This window comes from Manduca sexta, chromosome 10 (assembly GCF_014839805.1).
Source record: "Manduca sexta isolate Smith_Timp_Sample1 chromosome 10, JHU_Msex_v1.0, whole genome shotgun sequence".
In the NCBI taxonomy this organism is placed as follows: Eukaryota; Metazoa; Arthropoda; class Insecta; order Lepidoptera; family Sphingidae; genus Manduca; species Manduca sexta.
The window spans coordinates 12,440,939-12,467,375 of NC_051124.1; the positions used below are offsets into that span (position 1 = coordinate 12,440,939).

At 35.4% G+C, this 26,437-nt stretch overlaps 1 protein-coding gene across 5 annotated transcripts in view; it reads left to right on the forward strand.

Moving 5' to 3' along the window:
• The window catches only part of LOC115452261 (Ig-like and fibronectin type-III domain-containing protein 1), a 171,467-nt gene that overhangs the window by 63,472 nt on the left and 81,558 nt on the right, over positions 1–26,437 (forward strand). For 4 of the 5 annotated variants that reach the window (XM_037437328.1, XM_037437330.1, XM_037437331.1 and 1 more), the window contains one exon: positions 13,627–13,668. The gene's annotated coding sequence lies outside the window, so the exon portion shown is untranslated. Of the gene's footprint in view, positions 1–7,014; positions 7,030–9,580; positions 9,585–13,626; positions 13,669–26,437 lie in introns of those variants that run through there. The other variant, XM_037437329.1, reaches the window with a different exon arrangement.

Here is a 26,437-nt window from a genome sequence, read left to right on the forward strand (position 1 = left end):
ATTGTGCCCGAAATTTGAAAATTAAATCCACATTTCCCTATATATGTTACTATTGAATCAAGAAGGCGACAATATATAAAAATTTAAAATTTCGTAATAACTAACTTCATGATTATCAGCAAAAAAGAGTTGAAAACCTGAACCCACACGTTAATACCAGATAAATATTTTAGTGTTTATTTCGAACCTAGTATTTTAACATTTCAAATGCTCTTTCGTTACAAAAATCAAAGGCTTTGAAGCCGTGTTGACTTTGTCGTTCTAAAATATTTATACGTTTAGCCGCATCTATATTACTGACGGATATTTACACCATATTTATACAATCTGTGTGAGTCTGGCTAGTTTTAAAGTAACAAATGTATATTCATGAATCGGATTTTACGTTGCATTTTTCACAATCTGTGCCTTGTTTTTATACCATAAGGACCTACCTTGAAGAGAGACTTCCAAAACAACTAACGAGATTATCTCGCGTTTACTGTTTGATGTCAATCAAAACCTAATTACGTTTCCTTATAGCACTACTTAAACATTTTCAGCTAGCAAGAAGTTACTATAACATAAAGTTAGTCAGTTTATCATTTCATTTGTTATTAAGTGCGTAGTATAAGGATTTTTGACATAGATGTTTGTAAGAAGTAAACACAAAGACCGCTAAACAATTTTACATAAAGGCTCCTTTTATCAGAAAAATACTTAGTGAAACTTTCATAGCACACTATGCCTCTAACAGATCCGCGAACCTAACCTTGCAATCCATAAAGAACTATCATGTTTCTAAATTAGCTACTAACACCTCAATATTGACGTTTCACGACTGATGTGGTTATGTGTCAGTAAACTGATCCATTATCATTAGCAGTGGCTGTTATGACACGGATCACTAGTCTGAGATAATATAATTACCTCGGTTTTAGGACCCGGAACTAAATTGTAATACTCACTTTGTTTCATTGGGAATTTATACAATTACAGAAATTACTGCTGGTGGTAGGATATATTTTATATTCGCCCGGATAGCGACCACTGTACACAAGGTGTTAAAACTCGCCATAGTGCCCCAACGTAAGGGTGTCGCGTTTCGGGATCAGCCTGTGTATATACGTTACCAACAGGCCGGCATAATTGTGTCGACTATCTAGGATAATCATTTCCTATCAATCTACATTGTATTAAACCCCACTGTACTTAACATCAGGTGTAGTTCACTTAGCCGTGAATAAAAAATCTAATTGTAAACTTTATACCACTGCTTCGGTATAGTTGTATTACGTGCACTGTACCACTGGTCCCGGGTTCAAACTCCGGGTCGGATAAAGTGTTTTTGTTTGGTCAGCCCGGAATCTGGATTTCGTGCCCGATATGGTGATAGGCACGCCCTCTATCACACTATGGGACAGAATAGAAAGTACACTAGTTCCACCACTGCCAACGTCTTCTGGGATATAGGCGTGATGTGTGTTGTATTTATAATATGGGTTGGGAAATAAGTAAATACGCCACATAATGTTAAGTGATCTCAATTCCTGAACACAATACCAAAAGTATATTGGGTTGTCGGTCTTAAGAAAGAAATAAGGGAAGGGCAGTGCTGGTTGAACCTCTTCGCTATAGTTACTTTAGAAGGGATTAACCGCTGTGTTCTGTATTTAGCATACAAATTCTATTTGAAAGACATTGCAATCAATGTTATTTACCTGACCTTAAATTATTTAAGCCTTCACTTAGAGAGCAACATTAAGACCTGCTCGCCCAAATAAAAAAAAATCAATGCGAATTTTAAAATTCATTGTCCAATATCCAGTATGTCAAATTGTAGGACGATCTCTCCCACCCTTTAGCACTTTATAAAACCCTGAAAATATTAACGAATTAGTTCGTCGAACCACAAATCTCTGCGGGTTCAGAAGAAAAAACAATTGCGAGGGAGACAATAAACCCGGCTGTGTACGAGTGATAAACAACTAGTGTCGTGCCGACACTAAAATTGTTTTGTTTGTTTACGCTAGGGCTGCAACTAATTAGAAACTGGTCGAAGTATAGTTTAGACCATTTATTTCTTTGTAAAAGTTCATGTCTATTTCTACCACCAAGGAGTAGTGGGTATTCACTGTTGTGTTTCGGTTTGAAGGACATTGTAGCCAGTGTAATTACTGAATAATACGACTTAACATCTCATGTCTCAGAACGGCGAGAGTGGTGCAATACCAAACAATACTTTGTAAATCGAGGTGTTGGATGGTGTTTCTACTGTTTATGGGCGGTCGTATTGCTTACCATCAGGCGAACGGCAAGCTCGTCTCGTCATTCAAAATAATAAAAAGAAAAAATAACTAATGTCGGTTTTGTTCGTCCTTTCTTTGATAGAGGGCGAACCAATCCACGCCACAGTATTTTTCGAATTGAAAAATTTATTCTATTAGTATAAATCAATTTGCACACAATATTTTAGACAAAAATCCCCGTTTTTTCGTACACTAAATTAATCACTATGATGTATTACACTACATATTTAATTTTACAGAGATAGCAACCCTGCGGTGCTGACGGCGGGTTGCCAGTTTACGACGCCGCTGCGGATATTGGGAATTTCATTGTCATAACACGACAACACTAGTTTTATTGCGCGTTTTACGATCGATTTGTTGATATTTTGTGGCTTGCTGGAAATACGGTAGGATACGAGGATGACATCTTCAGATTGTATTCGAGATGAGTTTATGATGTATACGAATACTGTATTCGAAAATAGTGATACGTTTTATGAGTGAGAGCCATATGCAGGGTCATTTCAACATTGAAAGAATGAAAAGAAATTTATTTTGCAACAAATACAAGTTACATATACAACAAACAAACGAAACAGACAAAAAAAAAACATTGCTTTACTAAATGAAACAACATATTTATCTTCTTGAAAATAACCTCTACAATAAGTTACTTGAGCCGTAGATGTAAAATAAAAAAGCCATCTGCTTTATTGCCTTTTTCTATAACTTATCTCACAAAATGTTTACAATAGTACCATGTACGTAATGCCCCATCATCATCAATTACCACTGTAATCTGATGGTAATGATTATTGTTACGTGTGCGGCGTCCGCTGTCGAAGTCATTGTTCAACTGATGGCAGCTTCCGGCTATCAGTAGATACCATCCGTGAATGTCAAGGGCGAAATGCGCTAAATATTATGAACTTCATTCAGCCGTGGAGGGGTCGGCAGGAAATATAAATTGAGATAATTTTATATAAACACAAAATTTGTGATGAATCACTTGTTGAATAGGATGATTGTCAATTTTTTTGTCAAGAATTGTCAAGAAAATTTTACTTTTGCGCATCATGCCTTTATTTACAAAGGGTAGGCAGAGCAAGGCACTCACTTTTCACCGGTATGTCTTTTCCCATAATATATTAGGGGGCAAGTCCCTCGCAATAGCATAACTTAGATTCTAGGCTGAAACTGATCAGAAGAACCCAACAACACTTTACGCGAACCTTGATTGGAATCCGAAACCTCAAAGCGTTGTCGTACCGAGTCAACACAACTGCACCACCAAGGCAGTGACTATATTACGACACAGGTAAACAACGGGTGTAGTTAGTTACCTTAAAAAATCAATAGTACGTATGGTATTCGTCTGTTTTCAAGGTGGTTGCATCACATCGTCTAGAAAGTCCAATCATTTTTCATGTAATAAAAATTTCCTTTGTCAAATTCAGCTTACATGAGCTGCACGCAAAGATGTAGGCCTCGTAGCCTGGAGATCATTTTAATGCTAAGTTCGACTAGCAAGTTCTGGTAGTAGTACCTATATTGCGCAAGAGCTGCCTGTTGCGTTAAGTCGTGACGATATTTAATAATAAACATTTCTTGCACACAATTAAAAATAAAATAGGAACGTAACACAATTAAAAAGAAAACAAAAAGAAGAATATTGATAATAGGTGGCAAAGTTGAGTGCATTGTCCCGAATGTCATGTTTTTTTGTACAAATGGTATCTATGCAGTAAGAAGTTATTTCAATAGTTGCCACATGTAATTCGCCGCAAGTCCTGCAAACTTTAATATATTTTACCAAAATCAGTTTACAGTTATTACTAACCTGTAAAAATGCGAGGATATAGACTTTCTGCAAGTATTCCTACTAATCAAAAATCTCGCTAAAGTAATAATACGTTTATTATCAAAAGGTAAATAATATTGACATCACAATTCTGCGAATCTTGAACTAAGCGTAATAAAAAAATAACGGTTTTGTTTGAAGAAAATATACACTTCGAAAGTCTCCAAAGCAATTTCTGACCAGCACTAAAATTAAAACATTTCCGTGTTTCGTATAAACGCGCGATCCCAATATTTATATAACATCGCCGGCTGAGTGACATAACAACGGGTCGCGTATTGCTCTCAACGCGCAATGTATTGTAAACATTATCTCAAAACATTTTCGGCGAAAAGTTGTGTCAATATTTCGGAAAAAATCCGTTGGGCTTTTGAATCTTTGGAATATAAATAATTCATTCGAATTAAAAATTTCATGACTTATATTATTTCCAAGTTAATTACTAACTCAAATATTTTAGAACTAATATAATCAATTTTAATCCTTAAAGATATCTTAAGATATCCAGTTGACTGAAATAGTATCTTCCTTCCTACCGATTTACTATGAAAGACGACTAAGCTATTTTGAGGATAACTTAGAAATACAGTCGCTTATTATCTTTGCACTCATTGTTGTAATATTAACCAAAAGTCACGTAAGAGCGCATTAAAGGGCAAGAGAAAGATAATTGAATACCCAGACTTAGTTTGAGTTAAACATTCTCGTACAGTTCTTACAGTTGGGTAGGAAGACACGTTGTAATCAATTTTCAAAGAAAAAGAATTACATTATTGTAGATTCTAGACTACCAGAAAAGCTGAATCCTATACGAACCGGCATCATACGCATTGTCTAGTTATAAAAATTAAAAAAAACTCTTAATTATATCTCCTAGCCATTGTCAGTTTCAACATTTACTTCGAGGTTTCTATTTTGAAACTGTTATTACAACATAAATCGTACCGCTAAATACTTAACTTAAATATAAGCTAGAAGATGCGATAAACAGACCTCGTCCACATCCTGTATCAATATTTATAAATAAAATATATGAAGACCACAACTTTTAAAATCACAACAAAATTAAAAGTCAACACTTAATCACCAAACATTAATACATTGAGCTGAATACCAATTAAACTATCAATGTATAATGCAGGCTAAACTTGTTTCTAGGGTATATAGTACTATTAATATATACTAATGGATCCCTGAACACCATTACCTGTATACAATAAACAGAAGAATTTTACTTCTTGAGGGATCATTATTATTCAACATTTAAATACATAAAGATAAGTATCAAAGTCCTACCATAAATTAAAACATAACAAGAACAGTGCACCTACAATGTTACATAAAGAAAACGATACGAATGTCCGTGTCGTTTAATTATTCTGACAGTGATTGGTCGAGAGACCACCGCGCGAATCACATGCTAGCCTGTCGACCAATCACTATGAAACGACAACTACTCTCGTGTCGTGTTGATATCACATTCTAAAGCGGACTACCAAGACAAACTTATTTTTAATTCTTAAATTATTTAACTATTCTATAAATAGATAAAACAGTATTCACGAGCCATTTATTGATAAATTAATTCAATATTAACTTAGACACCAAAATAAATCAGTATAATATAATTACGAACATAACCCGTCACAGCAAGATAAGAGAAATTCGTCTTGAAACCCAATAAGTTGGGCGTCGACAAAGTAATTACCTATCGCTTGTAATTTTCAAGTTCCAGGTAGATTAGCGACCCAGTTTCACTGACGAAGGTTTGACGCAACGCTGTCGGATTAAAGCGGTTTGCAACTGATTGCTTGGGTTTTTCATTGAGTTTTGAGACTTTTTGGATTAAGATTTGTGCTCGCATATCTCTGAGTGGAAATCTGTTTTACTCGTGTCTTTGTTAAAACAATATTTAGTAATAAAAAATATTTATTTATTTGCTTACTAAGTTTATATATTTATTTATTTATTTATTATTATTAATTATGTAACACAGACTTATTTGGGGTTAGTAAAACAATACTTATATGTATATTCGTAAGATAATTATGAGGCGTTATCGCCTCATAATAATGCTACCCATGCCCACTACTGCTCTCCTCATATCGGAGCATGCCTCCTGCAGCAATGAGTGTATAATAATTGCTGTTGTTATATTGAACTACGATTATATGTTCCTCCAAGAAATTCATTGGCTACGTAATGCGATATGGCCTTAGATACTGCAACATTACAATTATAACATCACACCTTCTCTTTTCAAGGGTAGGCAGAGGTGCATAGCAGAGGGGACAGAGCTGGTGAAATATGTATGTGTATATTTTGCCAGCAATGTCCCATGAAAAAGCTGGCATTACTATTGCTATATTGACTCCAATGCCAGATTCTCATGCTCAACCCAGAATTGAAGCTAGACCTCAACGCGGTAACTTCGCCACTGAATCAGGCCTTACTAATGATTTTTTTTTCATTACGCCTAACACTGGCTTTTATCGTTTACATTTCTAACCCCTAAGGGACCCTAGGAATAGAATATTAGCATTTCATTCTGTTTGCTAATGAGGCCCTATAGAAAATAATTGTTTCCACGTGCCTTCAATAACAATACAAAATTCTAAACATAATTAAGAGCTTAACAATTCCATTGTTTAAACTAAATGAACTCTCAACTTATAATTACTGGGACATTTTATCCACAATTGCGACATTTGAAATATGTAAAAAACAATGGAATTATTTCTTGGCAGGTTTTTAACTGGACAAAGCAAATTGAATACAGAAATCTAAAAAACCGCTTTTATCCTTTTATCCTAGATGCACATAAATATCGAGATATATGATAAATATGATATAGGCACCAATATTTATTACTGTGCAAGCACCTTATTTTCAAATAATGTGCTGCAAAACCAATAAGGACCCTCAAGAAATTGCTACTTATGAAATCGAACTCCAAAAACTCCGAAACTATCTCTCATAAGCCAACTTACTATACACTATCCTCATAGGAGACTCCCAAATCAATGACCAGCGCTGTTTGATATTTAATAAGGGCTAAAACAAGATTTAAACCCTTCGCCATACTCTTATAATTAACTCACGTTTATGTTTGTATTGTGTACAGTCAGCCACAAAAGTAGCTGAACAATTTAAAAACATTAAAACGCTTGTATATTTAACTTCAATATCTGTTATCTAAAATAAAGTAAACCTTTGGGGCTTATTTTACTGAAGACAGAACTATTCTCGATACGGACACAAACTTTTAAAGACGATTAAATTTTGTTGAGCTGCTTTTGTGGCTGACTGTACATATAAAGTGTATTTTCCGATGTACCAGAAATGTATACAAATATCGATTTACATAATACATTTTGTATTACGTCGTGTAATCCCCTGGTGTAACAACTACGAATATATTAGTTATAATAAACCTTGTGTAATCCGATGTAATTGTAAAACAAGATAGTTTGAAGGGTTCTTCACCATATCTTGAGGTACAAAGTTTAACGGAAGCCCACTAGCTAAATCAATGACTATTAAAAATTAAACAAGGAAAATAAATCATTTCTATAACCTACAACTGAGTTATTGTTCAAAAATTTTATTTCTTTACCCACCAGACCGCAACAGTCAACAATGGCCCCATAAAATTCCGTGCCGAACATAACAATTTGTGTGTGAACAAGGAACAAAGCAATTATGCCATTGATGATCGCCACTTACTGGCATTTGGCCAATATCCGCAGTGTTCAATGCCAGTTCGTTGCAAGACGGTGCGGCTAACATTCTTGGCGGTTTGGTGCAAGTTAAATTGAGTTAAGTACAAGTTAATTTTAAAATACGAGAATTCACGAAGCGGCACGAGCGCAATCCGAACATTCAACATCGTCCCACCGGTTTTAATTATTTAGAACTACCTTCATAGTTTTAAATATTGTGATAAATTGTAATTAATGTAGTTTATAGAATTGTACCCATTAATGTATACTCATATGTATTATAGATATAATACAAACACCTGTACTAGTACCCTATCAAATTATTTTATTTTGTTTGTATCTCATGTAAGTGAATCGAATTCTTATGAAATAAAGTTCTTTAAACGTAAAATACCTGAGAAAAGCAATGTAAACGCTTGTTTATCAACTGTGGACTACAATGAAGAACAAAGTGCTCTTCACATATTGTAAAACATAGTCCCCCGTCACGGTTGGTCTAATTTCGATGAAATTTGGTATAGAGATAGTTTGAAACCCTGGGAAAGACAAAGGTACTTGGTATCCCTGGTAAATTCTTTCACGGCCGACTCGAAAAAAGGGAGGTGTTGTAATAATAAAAGAAGATGAGAATATCGAGTCCCTTACTATAGGAGTTGGCTTTTCAAACACAGCAACACAGCACTTTAAATAACAATTTACTGCGCTCTATTGAAAGAACAAATCTTCATTATATCTAGTATTTACTCTGGTCAAAATGTTCTTAAAAATCTTAGCATTTCGCTTGACAGCGGTAATACGTGAAGCGCTGCATACAAAATATTTACCTCCTTATACTAACCATCTGAGGCGCTGTCTGATAACTTTGAATAAATGCTACCTTACATAAATGTATAAGCCGACCAAATAAAAAAATCACACTCTAATCCATGCTGAATAGTTTCTTATTGCTTTGGAAATCGAACAGACCTTCGACGGATGGTAATGTGTGGACTGTGGACTGTATCTACCACTCACCTGCACTCGCAGCACCGCTTGTTTCCCTGAGTACCCAGTACTGATGAATGGTCATAGCATGCTGGCTGCCGTTCAGGATTGCACCGCACTATCACTGATTGTCCTTCTCCGATTTAGTTTGTCATTTTGAATATAAGACTTAGCGCTCACCGAACTACGTTGCGTTCGAGTCCGTTACTTTAAATGAATAGAAAGTACGTAATGCGCGTTCGAGGTGGCAGCACTTGTCGCTGCTTAAGGTGCGATCGATTTTATGGCAGATACAGATCTATTCATTTTATTAGAAATATAATCATAAATGTGCTAGCATTGTTGGAATTCAATAAAAATACGGAACACTTATGTTTACGCGAATGAGACATATGCATCTAAACTCCCAAATAAAGTCATAAAATAAATCCTATCTACATTAGCTGTTTAATGGATAACTATCAAATAAAATTTACTTTACACATCTGAAACAGGCCCTAAATCTCATAACCAAGTCGCCCCGCCTTCTAACTTGAGCCGCATCAAGCAGAAGGCATTTGCGACGCCAACTTCCTTGCAAATATTATAAAAGCAGAACCTATTTGCGCCGTCGCTTGTGTTTATTTTAAACGCTCGCCATAGTTCCGACTAAAGCATGCAAATGTTGACGCGAAGCTATTTCTACCCTCGCTGCTCTTGTTAGGGAAAGAGAACAAACAGGATACTTAGGTCTGTTGTAGAAGAGAGGTTTAGATTGTGGTCTTAAAAAGATCTGGGAACCGCCTTTTGAACTTATTAGGCAATGGTTAGACACTAATGTTTTTCACTTTGTTTTTATTATGCACTTGCCTCCTCCTTCTACACCACCCTAAGGTTGACTGGGAGAGAATGCCCATGGCATTAAGACCACTGTATACCATTTGTACAAAGTGTAAATAAATCAATATTATTCGTGGGTAGAATATTAGTTTTCTGTACTTCATTATTTAGTAAGTTATTAAAGAAGTCTTAAAATCTTAAGAGTGGTAAAATTTCGGTGTAATGTACTTTGTCCAAGTGCTCATAAGGGAGTTGATGTCTACTGAGATTGATTGACCAGAACTTTAATCCCAAAACAATAAAACTAGAGGTCGAAGTTTCTGTCTCTGATACGAACACGTTATATAGATATAAACATTGATCGTATAAGACACTCACGAGACAAGTGAGTAACAGTAATATGGAAATATTTCTTGTATAATTTGACTACTTGCAAATAAGTCACTATAACTTTTGTTTTGCCTGCGTGAAAAATATTTCCGGGGTCAAAATGACGCTTTATATTCTCCCGGGATAAAATGGGACCTATTTTTTAAGTTATACCTGTAGATGTTCCCAGAACGCGGCACACGAACGCCACTATGGCGGGTTTTAACACCTTGTATATGGTGGTCGCTAACCGGGATAATATGAAATATATCCTACCACCAGCACACTGCATCCAATATCACAAACAGAATTTACCTCCCAAGTAAAACAAACGGCAAAGAAAAAGAGTTCTTGTAGCAGCCCATCGCCTCAGATCCTTCATTGACATGCACTTGATATTAATCAAACTAATTGCTAAGTAGATGCGCAAACATAGCGTGCGAACAGCAATATAAATAAACGAGTGTGCACGCCGTAATCCAGATGAATTAAGCATAATTAATAAACAGGAATGGATGTTTCTCTTCGTAATATTATAGGTATTCCAATAGAGCACGCTTATATAAACTATCTGTATTCATTTTCTCAAGTTATATCAATCCAAGATGGATTGGTATTTCGAATTTAATAAATGAACGATAAATATCGTTTTGATGTACAAGATGCTTACAATATATTATTACAAGGAAAATGTTTACGCATTGTAAATATTATATGGAAACAAAATATACAATAATATTATATTTAATCTTCTTCCACGTACCCCCATATACGATGTTGAGTCGACGCAACACACCTCCAAGCATATTGCAAAATGGGATTATGTGTCACTGCTGGGCACGGGCCTCCTCTACTACTGATAGGGATCAGGCCTTAGTCCACCACGCTGGCCTAGTGCGGATTGGTAAACTTCACACACCTTCAAAATTCTAATGCAGATTTCCTCATAATGTTTTCCTTCACCGTTAAAGCAAGTGATAATTCACAAAGAATACACAAATATTTTAGAAAAGCCTTGGGATTTGAACCAGCGGATATTCGATTCACCAGTCTGTTCCACACTCAACTAGACTATCTATATCTCTCTCTATCTATGTGGGGATAACTAAGAATTTATATCCGAAGACGATATTCCCACCCAAATCTCATAGATTTCGTGCCACTATCGTTCCCACAACAAATAAACATAACTTGTCCAGATTTATTAGTAGGATATTGTGGTGCATTGAACAGAGCCGATTGTGGTCTATTGTCTCTCATATTGTCTGGTTTATTGACCATTTGGCTTAAGGTGTCGCCGTCTAAATTTACTGTATAGATGTAGTTATATATGGATCTGCCTCGTAAGAAAATAGAATTTATAATCAATAAATTGTGTAATAAAATTTTATACTTGTACATACTTCGATTAGTTTATTTTAATTGGTTTTGTTTAATTGTTTGCCACGTACATAATTCATTGTTATGTAATTAAGTGTTGTATCACAAAAATCTATGTTTATTTTTATAATGTTCCACGTATTCTCAGTACACTAATATTTTGTGCAAAATGACAAATTCTACCAACTAAAGGAAAAACCTCCGAGAATTTCCTCATCTCAAACTACAATCCCATCTATACGTATATTGTCAAACTGATAACACGCCTTTGAAACGAGACTATCAAGCCATCTCCGAATCTCGAAGCCGAACGAACTCTGATCGTAATTCAAAGAGCATCAACTTTGTCACATTAGACATATCAAATAGTAATACGAAAGTACACAAGGCAGCCGTAATGACACCAGTTAGCTCATATTTCTGAATTTCGAGCCAATTTGCCAAGAGTGTGACAGTAACGATGGCTAATAAAGATGACGTACGGCCCCTTATGGTGTTTGAGTTTAGCTTAGTGGATAAGTGACCGTTCCATGGTGAACTAGGGTTTGCTAGCAACTTCGCTTGCTTTACAAACAAAGACAAGGACCGAACCGAGTAGTCATACATAACTACCTACATACCATAACGTTTCAGTCGTTGATACCACCATCACCATCTGTTATACCCACATCATCCGTGCTGATAGTAGTTTATACACTGGAATTCATTATTTACTTGGTGATAAATGTATCAAAATAAATAGCTCAGGCGGATAAACATCGTAATTCGTAATACCCATTGCTGCAAGATCCTGCAAATATTCTTGTCTTCCAGTTTATAGGACATTGTAGCCAGGGTTATTGTTGAGCATTATGAGACTAGGTCGTTTAATTATTTTGTATATCTTGCAGGAAAACCCTGATGATCACGCAATCATCACGTGCCACAACTGCGCCATTGCAAGCGAATCGCAGATGCACTGCGCAGTTTTCGTGATGCCCATAAAACGTGTTTATTGATATTCAGTATATAAAGTGGATGCATAATGCAAACTAAGACATCTTCTGGAAGTTTCCATTTGTATCTTTACTCTCTAGTAGTGTTAAGTATCTAATGGTTTGATAATATCTCCAATGAGGCCGCCAGTACAATTCCTTTGTGACAAACATTAAAACGTTGTCCACCAGCCTAAATCGCGTTCTATGATAACTATAATTTGAGATATGTTCTAAAACTATTAATGCTCTTTCAAGTAAGGTAAAAGTATATTAGATAATGGCTGATAGAGGTTAGTCATCATAGCTGATACATTATACTGAAGTTTATCCAAATTCCTTTACAAGCTTCTGCGTTTGCATCTAACCTCCCAACGTTCAGAAACCTTCGCATTATAATACCAATAAGATAATGGTATTAACGTCTAATCTTAGTCGAGGCACTTTTGTTATGTTGATGTTCGATAGGTCACGCGTTGCGGGCGATACTTTACGGCTACTTTTTCCGAGATTTCGAATAACATTTTCCTAATAGATTGCAAGGGTACAATCGCCGTTATGTCTTGGCTGTGTAATATGTATAAAGAATGTAATTATACATTCGATTTGAAAATCGAAGAAGTAGTTTCTGTAGAACGATTTCACCTTTTACAATTATACGTTAATTTTTGTATAATTGTAAAATGAAGGTAAATATTGTAACGTTGGCTTTACGACGACCTCAATCCGCCCAGCGAACATAAAGGCTGCAAAGTGTTCGAAACATCGGGAAAAAATTTTAATATTATAATCATATTAACCCGTGTATATCCGGTTCCAACAGGCCGGCATAGTTGTGTCGTCTGCCAAGGGGTAATCATCTTTCGTCAGTAGGCATTCTATTGGACCCCCAATCCACTTACCATCAGGTGCAGTGGGCTCTCATTAACAAACACGTAAAAAAATTAACCTAGAACCTTCTGCTGCAACATTGAAATCAATGAGGCAACCTCGACACACATTGAAGATGCACATTATAAGTTTTCTTTTTATTTAAATCTGTTTTCGCTGCAACCTTCCAATGTCATGATCGTAAAATCCTTATACATTTTATTATGGCCGGTTAACAAGGAATAAGGGCAAATAATTTTATATTCATATCGTAAAAAATAGTGGATGGACCATAAACTGATGATATTGGTTCCATTTTTGAATTGACTGACTTTATGCTTTGTGTATAGATTTTAATTTATAATTATTTTTTTCAGATCTTCGAAAAATCCTGGCTGGAACTCCTCGAATACAACATTGTAAGTACAATATATTTCCTAAATATATTGCGTGACTAGCTCATAATTTCTATGAACTCAATATAGAAGTATTTTCTAAACTTACATAGCCAACCGAACTTTTTGAACCTTGCGCGGTAGATCCCGTCATAATTAAGAGCAATGTTTTGAAGGATTTGCCCAATATAATTCGAAGCACATCAGGCCTAACATCAAGTGGAGTGTAGTTTTCTTCATCTCAGGATGTACAAGACGTTTCATTTCGACCCGAATACAAAAAAGAGGATGAAGAATGCATGATGAATGTTCCTTTATCGTAAAGAGCAAATTAAGTGATGTTAAGTTGCCTTTATGACCCACAATCTAAAAAATTATGATTCCGCTACCGTCCTAATAGGAAGGATTTGGATATTTGGCACAGAGATAGATCATGCCTTCGGTTAATATATAGTTTTTATTCCGGCAATGTACTTCTGTGGGCAAAATGGAAAATTTAATCTTAATTCTTGAGCAGATGGCGCTGGCGTCGTACAAATGGCGCTATGGATAATTCAGTAATTTAAGAATTAATGTAGCGAAAAAGGATTTACATGCGGACTAAGCTGCGACTACTCCACATTTGAAACAAAGTACAAAATCGTACATCACCAATTTCCATACGTCATGTACAAAGGTAACCAAGGCCCGCCATAGCCAATGACAAAACAAATGAACTTCGCTGTCACGCAACAATGTGCTCAGGCAATTAGACGCGTCGTCGGCCTCGTATCGAATGCCGCTGTACCACCAGGCGATACTTCAGCTATGATAGCTTGCGTGACAGATAGATGCTTAAAACGGAGTTTATTAAGGTCCCTTGAGCATTTGGTTCCCTTTCTAGATCTTGTTCTTTCTGTAGACTTAAATACTATTTGTCCAAGACTGGATCTTTCAGATCAGTCAAATCTTTGTATAATACGCTTGAAAATGGCGCCGTCGGCCGCGCATTGAAATGGGATAAGAATAGGAGGAACAAGGCAGGACACAATTATTGCAGCTAACAAATATAAAGCTTTATGATATTAGGAAATGTTGCTATTTTGTTAAGACAGCCTTGACACTTCACATCAAGCGTCTTGGTTTTCATCATTTATTCACAAAACTTCACTCACTAGTACATATTTTAGACACCATTGCAGTCACTTTACGGTACTTATTGCTCATACCTCGCCTGTTGCGACTGAGTCCTTACACGGGTGTTATTACGTAATCATGTCGCGTTCCATAGCTTTTTGATCTGAGTAATCAGCTATTTAAATAAGTTTAAACGTAATTGTTTTTAAAGCAGTCATTTGTATGTGATTAAAATAAAGATTTGAAACATTGTAAATTAATAATATGAACGTGTTATAATAAAATAGAAGCGTATAGATTTGTTTGCGCACGTAAAAGCGGCTGGACGAATTTTGATGTAGCTTGTAATGTTGTGTTGGCTTAACTCCAGGGAACATAAGTTTATAAAAACACACCCGAATTTTTTAGGGTCGGGATTCATGTCATGGTGGTAGACGCTCATCCTATCGCATCATGGAACAGATATAAGCTCCGAAAATGAGGATACACCAACAGCACTGCTATGTAACTGTTTAGGAACAAAAGTATAAGATTATTACGCATTCTAGAATGCACATCTTCACCATTATTTTCTTCGGACCCATTTTACCAGAACCAATCATGTCCCTAGTCTCTAACAATATAGTTACCATCCATTCGTATACGTTCAGTATAAAAATACAATATATTTCCAACACATAATAATAATAATAATAATATCAGCCCTGTATTATATACTTGCCCACTGCTGAGCACGGGCCTCTACTACTGAGAGGGATTAGGCCTTAGTCCACCACGCTGGCCTAGTGCGGATTGGTAGACTTCACACACCTTCGAAATTCCCATAGAGAACTTCTCAGATGTGCAGGTTTCCTCACGATGTTTTCCTTCACCGTTAAAGCGAACGATAATTCACAAAGAATACACACATGATTTTAGAAAAGTCAGAGGTGTGTGCCCTTGGGATTTGAACCTGCGGACATTCGTCTCGGCAGTCCGTTCCACACCCAACTAGGCTATCGCCGCTCCAACACATACTTCACGCAAATTATTTACATTATGTCCACAATGTCGTCATTGAGCTGCCGTCGTATTTTGACACTTATTGTGCTCGCGACACTGAGGGAAGGTCGCCCTTTGTCTTATGTAACTTCGTAAGGTAATACTGATCGCAGATAAGAGTTCGTGGGATTTTGACCTGCCTGTACTGTAATATTAAATTAATTGGGGTAATTTTTGTCTGTAACTACACTCGTGTAAAAAATAAAATGAGGACATAAAGGACTATGGAGTTGTAAAATACTGTAGCTCTGAGTTAAAATGTTTTTAAGGTAGATTATGTTATTATTTCTAGAGATAAACTTTTTCTTACAAACACCTTTTTTATTCTAGTTTATCAAAACTTAGGTATGTTCCACTAAATTTTAGGAACGATGTGTGTACTTTTCGTTAACTATAGATCTGAAAACACTTCATATCTTAAAAATAAAGCAAAAGAAAAAAAATAATTGGATCAGCTTTGTAGACAGTCACCTAAACCCTGGTAAATCTCCCGAGCTCTGCATTTTTGGAATACATACACTACAAGATTAACACACAAACGCACAAACCATTTCATCCCTGAAGTGGTAGCCAGAAGAACATCAACTTACATCATACGTATCTATTCCGTCCCGTAATATGATGAGTATAATCATATCAGGCATAAATACCAGACTCAGGGCTAAAAAGGTTAACAATATATTTAAGTTGACCAGATGTAGGTCAGATTGTCTTAACCATACGATTTAGTATTTGGGTATCAGTTATACTTTAACGATATTATGTTGAATTATGTCATGCGAGGTTACCTTCAGTCTGGTCATATACGTATAATTCGCGTATTATCTGTAAAGTAACATCTTGTTTTCAGACGCTTTGAACAAGTTGTTCATGATGTCAATAATGATTCATCAGAGTTAAAAGCAATCGTGAAGATAAAGGTCAGGTATATTATCTGTGGTATTTACTAGATTTTGGACTCTGCTTTACTTTCATTTACGTATATTTTAAGTTATTTTAAATTCTAATCTATTGGAATTTTTTATCAGGATTTCATAAATACAAGAAGTCAGCCAATACGTACTAGAATATTGTGGAGAATCAATTAACGGATGGGTCGATAATTGATTCAACTAAATTGATTACATTAGCAATTAATTTAAATAATCAGTTTTATAGTAATGGTTTTGCTTGCGGATTAGCCTGCGCAATAGACCTTTTCTATAAATATGAATTATAATAATATATTTCTTTCCTTCCATAGATAGCCAAATCTGCATGATGCCAGAGCCAAAGCTTTGAAAAACTAATATTTCGCACGAGAGCAATAATTATCGGAACATAAAGTACTCTATTTTGTAATCTAGTATTTTTTGTAATCTATCCATTTTATCCAAATTTCTAACACTCACCAACTTTTTCCTTCATAATATTTGTAAGAACTAATAAGTAAAACATGACCTCCGTTACCATGAAGGCTGCAGGCTTCGAAACGTCGGGAGAAAATCTATACATATTATAAAAAAAAGTCCCCTTTTTGTCTGTCTGTATGTTATCGATTTTCTCAAAATCTACTGAACGGATTTTTATTAAATTTGGTATGGAGATAGTTTAATACCTTGAGAAGGTTATAGGCTACTTTCTATGCCGGGGAAATATATAGCGGGACTTTTATCCCGGAAAACTCCATCACGCGGGCAAAGCCGTGATCAAAAGCTATTATAATATAAAAAAACGCGATAAAATCCAAAAAATAGTTTTATTTCAGTAAGAAGTAAGATTAGCAAGCGATTCGTCCAACTACGTAATACAAAAGTGTCCGTACATTTAACACCAACAATACCTCTTGCACCTATAGTATCCTTTCAATAGCCCATCTACCTTTATTTATATTATTTATTGCGTGTTTGGCGGCCGCGGCAGACGAGCTGACGTCCTTAGCCTGCTTCTTTGACATCATTATAGCACGTGACATATTTATGCTTATTGTATGATCGTGACTTTGCTGATTAATGTATCGATCGATGATAGTTATGATTTGAACTATACCTAAAATCTTTTCAATAAGGTTAGTTTTTATTAGATTTTTCAATAAGAGAGAATATTTATTACATAAATAATATAAAAATTAATTGATCCCTTCCTAACCGAAGTATGGCCACGACGGCCAATCTTAACGGAGATCAGCCAGCTACGCAGGATTTATTATAGTGTACAAGTGTGTGCGCAATACACAGGTGCACTCTCTGTTCCTTCACTCTCCAATGAGACGGCAATCGAACATGAATAGGAATAAGAATAAATTATAGTTGTATGAATCTCCTTCTTGCAATGCTTCTAATTAGTAAAGGTCTGCAGGTACCTTGTTGATTATTTGTATCCGCTCGGAGTGATCACCATACTTATAGGTTTAAGGTTTTAAACCCGCCACAGTAGCTTACGCAAAGTGTATCACGTTCCGGTATTAGCCTGTGTATCTTCTCTCTTCTTCAGCCTATATAATCACACATTGCTAAGTGTATACCTCTTGCAATGCACGCCAGGTTGTTCTACCCAGGGCAGTCCTCGTCCAGTTTCGTCCCGCCTCGTGGACCAGGTCGTCGGTTTACCTCATTGAAGGCTTGCCCCGGTTGCTATGACCAGTTCTTGGTCTCCATTCAAGAACTGCCTTACACCTGCCTGTGTATATTTAGTTTCAAACAGGCCGGCATAATTGTGTCGACTGGCGAGGGATATATATCTCTCGTCTGTGATACTATCGGAACCAGTTTGCTTAGCATCAGGTGTGGGAATATTTTGCCATGCTTAAAACAAAGTTCTTCCTTTGATTATTAGTACTACAACAGATAAATCAAAGAATATAAAAGCCTGAAAAAGGGTGATGATGTCCAGCATCATATGGTTACTTTTTCTTAAAACAATCTTTATAAATATAATGTAAGACCATCACTTGACAACGGCTAAACTGGCTTGATTGATTCCCTTTTGTTGTGTCCCAGTTATCAGACAGAATAATTAAAAAAAAAATGGAACTTCGGGAAAAGTTCGCAATTTGGCCGACCTTTTGTATGGATTTATTTTCGTACACACTAATCTCCGTAACTTTTGTGAGAGTTTAGTTGGTTCTAGCTTGAATAATGGGATATTAGACCACTGATACTGCGCTCGCCATCCTGAGACATAAGATGTAGTCTTAATAATATGTCCAGTTAACATTGGCTACAATGTTCTTCAAACCGGAACACAACAGTGACTACACACTACTGCATGGCGGCAATCGGAATATCTGTAGCGGTAGGCAAATACAACAGATGATATAAATAATAAGATACATACGAGTATTAAGGATATAAGTAAAATAAATATAGACAAAAAAAATCACCACAGGATAACCTATTTGCAATCGTATGTGCTTCAATTAAAGGTCTCATCATGGTATGTTTTGATTGACCATAAACTCACCTCATGTGGCAAACCGGTTGAGTGTAACAAAAACTATCGTGACAAGGTCAAGCGATGTAACAAAGGTCAATAACACGTCGTAAAGGTCACCGCAAATGCCGTGACCTTAGGAGGTGCAACCTTCCCATCTTATTGTGATTATATTGCATTTATCGTCTATTTATAAGGCTTCTGAGGTCGCGGGTATATTTATATATTGGTGCTAATAGCGTCTTTTTGAGCAACTAAGTTTGAAAGCCTAGTTTAGAGTAGAATGGATTGCTAAAAGGTCATCTGAAACTCTTGAAAGGTCACAGTTTAACACCAGCTCCCAAAATATTATATCTTACTTTCCAAGCTGGATATGTTCAGGATTTTTTGTGGGGACACGAGGAGGCACGTAGGCTCACGAAAGGAGATTAAAAAAAAAACATACTGTCGAATTGAGAAGGTCGTCCTTTTTTGGAATCGGTTTAAATAAAAAATATTGTAAAAATTGACATTAAATAATATAGAAAGGCATAACGCTTAAAAATAAGTTACTCCAACCGTAAATGTAAAATTTTTTTTTTCAAACATAATATATATAAATAAAACATCATTTTAATTTTTCATGCCCTAATGCCACTACTACTACTTTTTTTTAACACGACACTACGTTTATTAGCCAGGCAAGGGCCGGCTTAAACAAATTTAAAAAAATCATTGCAGCGGCAACATCACACTTTCAGTCAAAAACACACGCACACGCCATATTCGCCCTAAAGTACAAAACGATAAAAATCAGAAAAGTAAAAAGGGATTTTCGGTACAAATATTCGTTATTCATGGATGTTCGTTATAATGTTAACACAAGGTAAATAAGAATATGTAGTTCTATTTATTAACGCAATATCAAAATGACCCTGTATAACCATTAAACACATAAGTACAAAAAATGCTCTGCAAAATAAATACCATCAGCAATCGAAAACACATTAAATACTGACCAAATGAAATATTAACAGATTTTAACACCATGTCGATGAACATTAAAGTCCATTTTCCATTGTAGAATGAAGTACCGACGTTCGGATGCAGGCGATCGTTTGTAATCATTATATTCGGTAATGCCTGACCTCTGCTGATGAGGTCGCGTATTGTATGCGTGATTTAGGGTTAATGAGAAAATATTTAATGTTATATTTCCTAATATTAAAATCAAGGTTTTTGAAGCAAATAAGGCGACGAAGACCTAACTTTAATGTTTTTATTGCTTTGAATGGACAGACGAGCTTGCCTTCGCCTGATAGTAAGCGATACGGCCGCCCATAAACAGTAGAAACACCATCTAACACCTTGAATTACAAAGTATATTGGTATTCCACTGCGCTCGCTATACTGCGACATGAAGTGCTAACTCTTATTATATCCAGTAGTTACACTGGCTACAATATTTTTCAAAGTGGAACACAAGAGTGACTACTCACTGCAATTTGACAGCAAAAATAGCAATCATGTACCAACCCAATGTCTTACTGAGGTGGCCAAACAATATTCAGTTTTATCATCAAGAAATAGACAGTGTTTGCGCTTGCTTATACCCGATTTTAAAACTCATACTTGATCCTCGATCCAATTCCGAGAAATAACCAATCAATGATCTAGGATCTTATTTTTATATAAATTTATTTTAAGTACACTTAAGTCTCTGTAAGTCTGTTTCTCAATATATGATTTCATTTCAATGTAAGTCATTTGTAAGCATACAAAAGCTGTGATAGTCTTATTGTGAATGGAACGGTCTACCAAGCCGAGAGCCACTTCCAAACCCAACCCACCTCTGACTTCGAAGTAACGTAGGTATTGATTGTTAATTGATGGACATTTGGAAACATCGTCAGGAAACCTATATACCCGAGAAATCACCATAAGAATTTTGAAGGTATGTGGTCTACCAATCCGTAGTAGGCCAGCATGGTGAACTAAGGCCCAAACCCTCTCAGTAGTAGAGGAAGCTAGTGCCCAGCAATAGTCACTATAATAAAACTTTGTTCTGATCGGTCCATTTTCGCGATGGATCGAGAAAAGAGATTGAGATCGCTCGTTGAAAACGACCGTTAGTTCAAAATAGTTCTTAAAACAAATAAACACGAGCTATCCCCTGTTGGGAACTAGTTAGCTCAACGGAGTTGGTTCTTCTAACTAATCTAAAGGGTCATTAGTGATACGTATCCGAACAGACGGACTTGATTGGTTCTAAAGTGTATGTTTTTAGCACGTAAGGGTGAAATTAGCTTTTCTAAAGTTAGCTCTATATATAAAAATGGACAGTGTGACCTATATCTACGTTTCTAGACTGCCTTGGTGGAGTAGTTGTATTACGGTACGACTGCTGAGGTCTCGGGTTCGATCCCCGGCTCGGCCAGTGTCAGTCATATCAATGCATAGTTGTTTCTTTTACTCAGTTTCATTCTGGAGTCTGGAATTTATGCCAATGCCAATATATTATGGAGATATGCTCGCACTCTATCATATCATGAGACGGATTACACACCTCGGAAAGTGATTGTATCAGTTGCGCCTCTGTCTACCCCTTCGGGAATACTGACTTTAGTGTATGTTTCTGTGTATTCTAGGTCTACTAACCCATTAAACTCCCATTCCAGTCCCTCGCTATATTGTCAAATATGAAACTAATTTCATATACTGAGAAAGTTAATTGCGAAAAACAAAAGTGGAGCATCCAAGCAGGTTATTATTTTTTCTAGTCAGTCTATATTATATGAACAAATATAGCGCTAACTTTGTGTCGAATTAACACCAAAGAGAAATCAACTTTAATAACCGCGTGAACTCTAGTTTTGTATCTACCAACCTCTAAAGGGGTAAAAATATCGGCTTGCGTACTGTAGTTTTTGTAATTAAAATATTTAATGCTATTCGGTGTTAATATCTTATTACATTTGTAAACAATATTTAAATTAACATTCATCGTGAATTTATCAGAAAAATTTGCATTACATTTAATTATTCAATTTTAACGTAAAATATTTTCGCTTAATTAAAAATAGTAAAGCTTCTGAATTTTAAGCATGCAGATTTGTGTTTATTTAATCTGAATTTTTATGTATGAAGAATTTGGGGTATTTGTTTACAATATTAAAAAGCGCTTATAGCAAGGTAAAACAAAAGAAAGTGTGCAATAACACTTAAAAAAAAAGAGAGAATTATGTCATGAATATAAAATGCTAGATATATTTTATATTCGGCCTAATAGCGACCACCGTACACAAGGTGTTAAAACCCGTCATAGTGGCCCACGTAAAGGTGCCACGGCCGGCATAATTGTGTCTACTGCCGAGGGTTATCATCTCTCGTCAGTCTACATTCCATTGGACACTTCACTTACCATCAGGTGCAGTAGAATCATTTTACCATGCACGTAAGTATAAAAAAACTGTTTAACGCGAACGGAGCCGCTGCCAAAAGCTGGGTATGAAGGTGACTAAATACAAAATTACAATAATGCTCCCAAAAAACTGTCAAAAGCACTATCTATAATGTCTAGATTAACTGACATTTAACATCATGTAACCCTTAGAAACAACTAATTACTCCAACTAAAATATTAATGACGATCTAAAACATGTTATTATTGAACAAACGCGTAACACACGACTTATGAGTCATGATACTTGTTCGTGTCTTGCAATCACGTTTGGATCAACTCGGCTGTTTGATTATTGTGTTTAAAGTTCTTTGAGCGTTAGAATAAGCTAGCGTCTTATACAGGGTCATTTTGACATCGCGTTACTAAATGAAACTACATACTTATCTACTTGGAAATAACACTTTACAATAAGTTTCTCGAGTGTTATATGTAAAATAAAAAAGTGTAAGTTTCGAACATAATAAATATTAATAAAAAGTAATTTAAATTTTACGTGCTTTAATGCCACTACTACTACTCTAAGAGAATTCGTTGCAGTGACAACATCATACTTTCAGTCATAAATTCACCCACGCACACGCCATAGTCGCATTAAACTACAAAATGATTAAAAAATTAGAAAACTAAAACCAGGATTTTTCGTGAAAATATTAATTATATTAATGGATGATTTTTGGTACAATGTCAGCAAAGGTGATGACGAGTATGTGATTTCATTTAGTAACGCAATGTTAAAATGACCCTGTACATGCAGTCTTACTTATAAAAAATTCGCAAAGCTATGCTTAGTTAAACAAATTTACTCGATCAGCTGTAAGTCAAAATCCGCCATCTTGCCTCTTAATAAGATTTAAACTAAGAACCAGTGATAATTTTGATAGCTATTTAAGCAATTCCTAATCACCTCTTAACGCTAAAACAAGTTTATAAGTAAGACTGATGATATACTATTGTTTGAGTGCAATGACCCTTGCCATCAAAAAACCAGACTCATCTCATCATTGCTTTTACAAACAAATACATAGGGTCAGAAATATACTTGAGTTGATAAAATACAATAGATTTAAAACCCTCGTAATAGAGTCACAACACCTCTAACAAGTACAAAATATTTTAATTAAAATTCATATAATAAGCGACCTCTATCGGCTCCCGTCATGCTCAGTTTAAAACAATTAACTTCCGCATATAACACGGAAATATATGAATATTCAAGGCACATACCTTCAAACATCGTATGGAAACCTGCATACCTGAGAAGTTCTCTATAGGTATTTCGAGGGTGTGTGAAGTCTACCAATCCGCACTAGGCCAGCGTGGTGGACTAAGGCCTAAGCCCTCTCAGTAGTAGAGGAGGCACAACAGTAGGACAGTATATAATACAAGGCTAATATTATTATTATAGTTATACCTTCAATGGCAAATATTACACGATTATAAAATATACCATTTGGGGTCAACAGAGAATAAAGCAACGTAACCTCGCTCTAATTTCGAATTCAGTAACTCTGAAACACAAAATAAGGGCACGTTTGCATTTTAAAGATGATAGTATACAATCGTTGATATCTCATCTTCTCCCAATGACCTTCCTGAGCCGAGGTTCGTAACCCGTTAGCGGCTTGCCCTCAGCATAGTCGCTTAATTTTCAAAGGTTGCGAGCGCCAAAAGCGCTCACACAAAAGTCCGGTATGTTTTCATAAGCCGGCCATGACCAGCCTAACAAATGTAGGGTCATTTCAAAAAAGAACGAATCCCCGGTCAAATATATTGTATTATATATTGTGTTTTTAGTTTTAAATTTCTGTATAATTATTTATTTGTGTTAGAATTTTTATTGTTTTTGTTTTCCTTTATAATTTTATTCAAATTTATGTTCTACAATTTAGATGGTATATGGTTTGTCCTATTAACTTTGTTTTTGATGTCCACGATACAGGCATAGCCTAGTGTGGACATCGTTGCTAATTGGTATAATTTGTGTAACTTTTTGGAAAATAAATTTATTTCTTATTTCTTAATTTATTTCTTATATCGAATTCTGTGAGACTAACACAAAATAAGTTTACGCTTGCGTCTTAAAGGGTATGGTATACAGTGAACCTACACCATGATTCATAACTTATGTATTTATTGTTAGCTAGCTTTAAAGCATGTTGCAAACAATTAACTTATTGTGAGAACATTCTATGAAATTGATATTTGCACACCTTTTTTTCGCGAGGAAAAAATAATAATCAAATCAAATTCCGATGTGTTTACCAGTTAAAGGGGTATACGACACACAAATTGCACGCAATGTTCATATTTTATGATAAAGAAAAGACAAAAAATAACTTTTTGTTTATTATTGCTTTGAATGACGAGGCGAGTTTGCCGTTCGCCTGATGGTAAGCGATACGATCGTCCATAAACAGTAGAAACACCATCCAACACCTGAAATTCCAAAGTATTGTTGGTATGCCATCCTGAGACATGAGATGTTAAGTCTTATATCCAGTAGTTACACTTGCTACAATGTCCTTCAAGCCGGAACACAACAGTGACTACACACTGCTGCTTGAGGCAGAAATAGACATTGCGGTGGTACCTACACAAACGAACTCTCACATATGATAGAATTACCACCAGTTAGTAATTAAAACCAATTCTGAAATCTATAAATTATAAAACTTAAGCAATTTGCCTTTTAAAAAAAAAGTATGATATATTATGTAAAGCATAAATATAAATTTGTAATTACCCAATTACATGCAAATAATTATTAAGTAAAAATAAATTATTGTCTAGTTATTTAAATATACTTTATATTTCAATTTATGAGGGTACAACTACATTACCAATCCTAATGCCCACCACTGGGATAGAATGCAGAGCTCTTATACTAAATTTAAACTACCGAAATGGATTTCAAGATAATTCAAATCGGCTATTCAAAATAATCGCGCGGCCAGCTGAAGCCATTTAGCAAAACGGCTAAAGAACAATTAAAATGTACAATAACGATAAAGAAGTGTTCGTTGCGGTGATTTCAAACGATTCGGTTTTTGTGAAAATATCTAGAATATTCGTAAATTTAAAAATGTTTTTATAGCATGCATCCGTAAATGAGCTGTTAGATAACCCCTCATGAATACGTGTATAGTCAAACACAAAGTAACTAAACAAATAAAAAAAAATAAACCGCCTTTAATCGTTCGTCTCCGTATCATCAATCGATTTTTATTCACTAAAATATACTTTTAGGGGCTTTTTTTTTTTTTTTTTTTTTTTTTTTTACGTAGGTAAATCGTCAGTTGACTATCTCCCGCCTTGGGATGGGCGGGAGGACGTGTCAGACTTTTACCGACTAAGAACCTACGGTGTTCCCATCCTTTGCCTATGTGCCTAGGTCCAAGATCCGGTGGCAATACTTTTAGGGGCTTACTTTATTTATTATAAAGAAAAAAAATAGTACAATTGAAGTAAATGTGTAGAAGCATTTTAAAGTTTTGAATTTGGTTAGCTACTTTTATTGCTGTCTGAAGATTGATGTATGGCAAAAGTATTAATATCACTCAGCCAATAAAAAAAAAAGATAAAAAATATAACAGTATTTTAAACCACTTAATAAAGAGATGTCCATTTGTTACTTGCATAATCTCCAAACCTGCACACAGATTATATAATATTAAATTTCAAAATCACAAATCTAATATCAACCAGAATGGCCACAACAGCCTGGCTGAAATCTATACTTTTATATAAAGCTGAAGAGTTTGTTTGTTTGTTTGAACGCGCTAA